Raw genomic sequence first — 6,836 nt, forward strand, 5'->3', positions numbered from 1 at the left:
GGCTGAATGCGTCAAATGGGATTGCCACCACTCTTAGAATCAGTGTAGATGTCAAACCCACCCTGTCTGCTGTCGTGACGGGCATGACAGGTTGGTATGAGGGCCGAATGACTACAACTTGCCACTGGTTCCTGAAGAAATAAGACATGAGTGACAATGATGACAGGAGAAGGGGCCACGTTCCGCAGTCACTCAGAGAATACTGGTGCTGACCTGTTCTTCCTGGGGCAAGTAAGCACAAAAAACTGTAACATTATCCTTGTCAGAGGGGAAGACAGAGCACTCAGTTGCATGAAAAGCTATATCAACATCAGGAAACTGGATGCCAGACCTCTTCAACATCAGACACACTATATGCAAGACCACATTAGCTTACATTTACCAAAGCAATGTAGCAAAGAAATTTAGCAAAGTAGAGAGCAGTGTGCCCCAACGAGTTAACAGTGGCTTTCCATCCAGAGTTTAATAATCTCCGCTTTGATTTGGTACAGCATAAACAAGAGGCACCATGGGACAAAGCAAGGGGATTTTAATTACAATGAAGATTTAAGACAACAGCAATAAAAAAGGGAGGGGGGAGGGGTGAAATGCCACAAGTCCACAGCACATATTTCAACACGAGCGACAATGGGGTGAATCTGTGATTCATCCACGCGAAACGCAACACCAAACGTTATGACTCCCAATGTCACCCTGGGACAACATTCACCGGATAGTGATCCAACAGCAAATGGGAGAAAAATAAACCCACTCTGGAGGGAGAAACAACAGAGCAGCGGGTTCAAAGGGAACATCTGAGAGGCCTCGGGGGGTACCGACCGGGGCGGTGCGGTCAAGCCCGCGTGTACTCTCGCAGAGCAAACGTTCATCTGCGTCTTTGGAGAGCGACCATTTCACTTAGCTTTTGGTTTGAACCAAAATATCATAACTACTACATGCCTCAATATCATCATGTGTTATGACTTGTCATAAAACTGGTGACTGTTACAAATGCTTACTCAAACTGCTCGACCGTCCAGACGTGATTTTCTCTCAAGCTGGTCGCCCACATCAGGGGGACCTTATGGCTGTAGCAGACCTTGGCTAACAATTAATGATCAGTTCACATGGGCAACCCTGTTGAGCTGGCACCCACCAACTGCTTTGCCCAATTAGCTGGTCTTTGCCACCATCACCGCACGCTTCCTCTAGTGGGCTCAGGGAGGCTGGGGGGCGAGGGACCCATTGGTCCTCCGTATTGGAGCTCAGGGCACAATGTAGAACAGAAGAAAAGAAAAAAAAAACCTCCACAGATTTGGATTGGAACTCAATGGGGTAGTTGTACATGGCCGAGTCTGGGTAGGGAGGAGCAGCGGGTCGGTTCTGCTAACAAGGAGCCAGAGGCCTCGTTTCTGTGCCCAGGCACACACATGGACCCTTGCCAGAGCTGCTGATGACAGAAACAGTTTTTGCTCTCCAAAGGCAAGAAGACGGATCAGCAGGGAAAACAGAGAGAGAGAGAAAGAGAGAGAGAGAGAGAGAGAGAGAACTGAGGGGAGACATAGAAAGGAAAGCTGATTATCTGTAAATGTTTTGATTTTTCGCTTGGTTGGAGTTAACCAGATTTCATGGTTTCAACAGTACAGTTGTTTGAAAGAGATATATATTTGGGAATTCAAAAACTGAATGGGGTTCAGTATTTCCAGCCTGAGGCGCAAATAATGTTGATTGCTTGCACGCTGTATGTTGTGTAATGTGCGATAAGTGGAGCGAAACAACACAAACCTCTTGACTTACAGCAAAGAAAACATTGCCTATGCCATCACTCGCCCGATAGGTAACTGCATATAATTGTACAACTGACAGACAATCACTGAATGAAGATCACTGTTGACCACTGAATACCACCCAAACACACAGGCAAACTTAGCATAAAGAAATTAGCCTACATTCACAGTCAAAATGTTTCTTAATGGAAAACAGCCTTCACTTCCAAAACTTTTTTGTGGCTCATTTACAATGAAAGAGCACTGAACATGTTCCTTTCACTTTTACGAAAAATCACCTGAATTATTCTTTACTCTCGTGGAGTAAGTTGTACAACAACTTTCAATATAGATGCTGCCAAAAACAAAGGCTGTCCAATTTTCAACCGAAGTGAGAGAAAAGAAATCGTAGCCAACACATTTCAGGATGGCCCACAAAACACAACCCCATCAAATGGAAAAGTCAAAATGCCAAAATGTCAAAATGTGGATTTCATTAAAACATCTGAGGAAGAGGTGTTGTGTGTTTACAGGGCTGGGTCCTTCACAGGAAAAAAAAGCCTATTCCACTCCATTGCTTGTCTATAATATACAAACAATGGGAACAGTCCCCCCCACCCCCTCCCTGCATACACACACAAACATACTATTCATTTAATATTTATTTTTTGAGGAGCAAAAAAAGAAAAAAACACAGGAATTTTACTCCCTTAAATCTACTCTCTCATATAATGAGACGTAATAAAGACCATCTTGGGTCTTGAATCTTGAAAGTCATATTTCGGGAAGTTCGGGAACAAGTGTTTTATTTAAAAACAATAGCGAGCCTGTCCAGTTGTTCTGCCTTCTTTGTTTGTTTTGTTTTCTGTTTTATTTCAGTTCCTTCCTCATATTGGGAACAACAACCTATGCAGGCTGAGGATCCACCATCAGGGTTACCACCAGTCTGGATCGGATACCAACTAGGCCATCCATGGGCCCTGAGCGGCAGAGTGTGCCCCCCGACAACTCCGCATTCGTCTCCTCATCTTTTCCATTTCAGAGGCGTGGGGACAGCCTCTCCCCGCTAGACCCCCTCAATACTGCACTCCCCCCTTCCAGCAGGACCCAGTGCAGCAGTGTCACGGGTGGTGCATATGCACAGTCACCCCCTGACCTGAAAACTAGCCCATGTGGAACTCTGGATTCCACGTGAAGATAAAGGAGAGAAAGGAGGAGGGCTTTTTGAGATGGAGTGATGGTGGAAGGGGTGGGGGGGGAGTGGGGTGGTGGTGCTCGTGGGGTGGAGGGGGTCAAACAAGAATCTCACTTCCTGACAGGCCCAGAGGCAAGGGCTGGGGGGAGGGGAGGACCACAGGATACACACTTGATGCAACCAAAGAGCGTCGGCTTTTGGTAGAAAGTGTTGACTAATAACTGACCACGCAAATATTGTTGCAATTACGCAGGGCCAATCACATCCAAGCCTATTTGTCAGTGCACAGTAATAGATACCAGCAGACACATTGAAGGAGTCCGCTACTCTGACTCACAACAGACAAATGACAGTGAAAACTATATGTTATCTTCCCTTTGAAAAGAAAAACTGTCATGGAATTCAAATTAACTTTGTTGGACAAACTGAAGAGTCGACAGAATTTGCTGTTGACACAAAACAACTAGCATTGACGCTCCATGCCAAAAATGCCTGCGCCAAAAACATCAAAACACTCACAAAAACAACAGCGGCTTTGTAAATGATAAACTTAAACACAGGTTACTCAAGGGTCCTAGGATTTAAGGCTTGGCAATAATTAACCATAATATTTTGGGTCTCCCCCCACATCAGTGGTTAGGGACACAAGAGGAACAAAAACTTTGCTTTAAGTTGCAAGTCAAAAAACAACTTAAATGCAATACTCCACAGTCCACAGAAATCTACCTTGTTCACTAAGCAGTGTTTGGAAAAAATGGGAGCATCTCAGGAAAAAACACTAGATAAAGCCATAAAATCTGCAAGCTTGCAAGAACCATCCCCATCCAATTGCTAATTCAAGCAAATCACTTCCAAACTAACTTAGGCTTCAGTTTAACTCAGCATATGGGATAACCCCCTCATCATAAAACAGAGCAGAGAAAGAAATACAATGAGTGTCTGGGAAAGACATTTTTATGCTCGCCAATCTTTTTATTAACCAGCATTAAAGAATAAAAGGCCCCGTACAAGAGCGGTACTATTAAGCCATATTAGCATTGCTAGAACTCAACCAACCACTCTGAACACACACATCAGACACAAAAACACATATACACACACACACACACACACATCAACCAATCACTCAGAGCAAACATATATCACACACACACACACACACACACAGGCAGACAGACACACACACACATACACAATTCAACCAACCACTTGGAGCACATGTATTAGACACACACAGAGAGAGAGACACACACACACACACACACACACACACACACACACACACACACACACTCAGAGAGAGAGACACACACACACACAGTCCTCACTCCTCAACCCCACCCACAGTGGTGGCAAATGAGGAGGCCTCTGCAGAGCATCTACATGTTTGCCGACTTGAGTGCCACACACACATGGTTTCACTTAGGGTCCTGCACCTATAAACAGTTGGCCATGACGGCTCGTTGGGCAGGAAGTGCGATGTTGACTCCCGAGCGTGATAGGCACAAGCTGCTAATGACCGATACCCTGACACTTATCATGGGTTTGCCGAGTGCGTGACCTATCTCAGCTTTCCGAGATGGATCCGCTCACTCAAACACCAAACAAAACAAATATCCTAACAATTTTCGAGACGTCCACTGGTCTCCTGGATTGCCTGTGGAGTTGTGAGAACATAAATATATTTTCTCAGGTTCATGAAACACATGCCTGACAACAAGGTTTATGTGAGCAGAGAGCTATCACATCACTGTTCTGTTGACATTTGCTTGTAACAAGGTCCCATGTGAGCAAACTGTCAATGCATCGACTATTCAGAGGACGGTAGCTCATCCACATGATGGAATCACAACTTGTGAATAGCAGAAACACAAATGTACCACATTTAAAGATTTAAAAGGCTATAGAGCACACAAAGCATCCTATATTGCAATATACTAAAACTACTGTGCGCCCAGTAGCCTACAAGAAAATGGTAAATACTCCAGATTCTGAATACAAAGTATATTATTTGGGTCATGTTATAACAACTTACACAATTGAACTAACAGCCAAGTGCTTCATTCAATGCTGCAATCAACACAATGGCCAATTTACCTGGGCTGAGGACTGGCCTATTATGCTTAGCAATGGTCAATGTCAGTTAATCACAAGATTTGTTCCTTCTGTGACTGACCATGTTAGCCTCTAGCACAAGCAAACAAACAAGAAACAATTTAACATGTTACTACCATTTTCAATCTAAGGTTCACAGTTACTTACAGTAGCCCAGTTGGCTCTGACAAATATACTCGTTTCTAACTTCTCATGACAAAATAGCCTAAATTCATGTAGCCAAAAACTTTCGTGAAATTGTGGGGAAACGTCACTCTTTTATCATGCCATGATATGGCAATATCTCTTAAATAAGAACGACTTAGTGAACTACTTTGAATGCGGACTGCCTTCGAAGAGTTACTACCAGGTTATAAACGTCACAAAAATGTTACACTTCGGAAGTATAGGTCGGCGAAAGAAAATGATACTGTAACCAAATCAGTGTCGACTATTGGCTAACTTTGTTACCGAACTCCTAAAGTTATTTTGTAACGTTTAAAAAGACTAAACTTAGGCCGCAATAACTTATTTCGAGCAATAACCTCCATATACAACAACTGGACTGCTGCAGTTCATATAGGGTATGTGTAGCCTAAGTTAGCAGCACTTTTCACATAGCCAAGACAGCTAAGGCTATTCACAGTTCAGGCTATGCACAAACTTTTAAAAATATCCCGCACAGCCCACAAAACACGGGATACCGCTTTGATGTGCAAACAAACTATTTCAATTAGCGAAAGTAAGCAATTGAGTTTCTTATATGCAGTAGACAGCGTGCACTATTCAACAATATCATCGATACCACTTGCAGAAGGAGAAAAAAATCACACCTGAATAGCCAACTTCATAAGAAAGTTTTCGACACTCTAGGGAAGCGGAGACGGTAGTTTCAGGCGCTTTTACCACATTATTCGCAAACGCAACAAACGGGTATAGTTCGTAATAAAACTTTTGGAAAAGTTCAGCAATAGTCAAATGATTCCAGACACTTCTAGGCCTCTTCTGAGGCATTCGCTTACCGTCTCCGCCGCCGCTCCCCGGGCCACCTTCAACACCCGACACACAGCCACCGAAACTCCACTGGGCCGGGGTGCTGACGGAAAAGCGAGGAGGAGGAACTTCAAGAAGGGATTCTATAGCACCCTGGCCTACTCAGTTTGGAACGGCGAACTAGGGGGGATAATACGCCGCAGCCCTCCGCTGTTTCAGAGACTCGGGAATTCTTTTGACAGCTCTTCTTCTTTTCCCCCTCGTCTCCCCCCTTATTTTCTCTTTTCCTTTCTTGCTGCCAACAGATACGAATCAAAATACTGTCACACAATATGGCGGCGGTGCAAGTGAGCGCCTATCGCGAGACTTTTTTTTTCTAAAGGGAAAATAAAATTAGAGAACTGGGTAAGAGTGGCAGTTCGACGGACTTCGTAAGAGTGAGGAGAGGGAAAAAAAGAACGCTGTTCAAATGGAAACTTACACGAGACACGTGGGTGGAATCGAGGTTAGAGGAATTTGTGAATGCACTTTTAGTTTGAGTTATAGTTAGAGTATTCTTCAGGAGAGCAGAGCTCCTTTTTTTTTTATCATGTGTCAAATGCAGTCAAAGGTTGTCCTCTTATGTAGGCTATTCCAGTAGACATAAGGGCTGAGAAATAGACATGTAGACATATTCCAAACAGACATAGCTTACTCCAAAGAGAAGTAAAGCCACCATTAACTTTTTTCAGACTGTAAGATTGAAGAATATGCTGGCTGTAATTACACATACATTACAGGTCTACAATACAAGTGTGGCCTACTGCCTC

At 43.8% G+C, this 6,836-nt stretch overlaps 1 protein-coding gene across 3 annotated transcripts in view; it reads right to left on the reverse strand.

The window, feature by feature from the left end:
* tab2 (TGF-beta activated kinase 1 (MAP3K7) binding protein 2) overlaps nt 1-6,339 on the reverse strand; it is a 52,296-nt gene extending 45,957 nt beyond the window's left edge. For all 3 annotated transcript variants that reach the window (XM_062550482.1, XM_062550480.1, XM_062550481.1), the window contains exon 1: nt 6,057-6,339. The gene's annotated coding sequence lies outside the window, so the exon portion shown is untranslated. The remainder of the gene's footprint in view (nt 1-6,056) is intronic.
* Between the last annotated feature and the right edge of the window lie 497 nt (nt 6,340-6,836).

Source organism: Sardina pilchardus, chromosome 12 (assembly GCF_963854185.1).
Source record: "Sardina pilchardus chromosome 12, fSarPil1.1, whole genome shotgun sequence".
NCBI classification, from domain to species: domain Eukaryota; kingdom Metazoa; phylum Chordata; class Actinopteri; order Clupeiformes; family Clupeidae; genus Sardina; species Sardina pilchardus.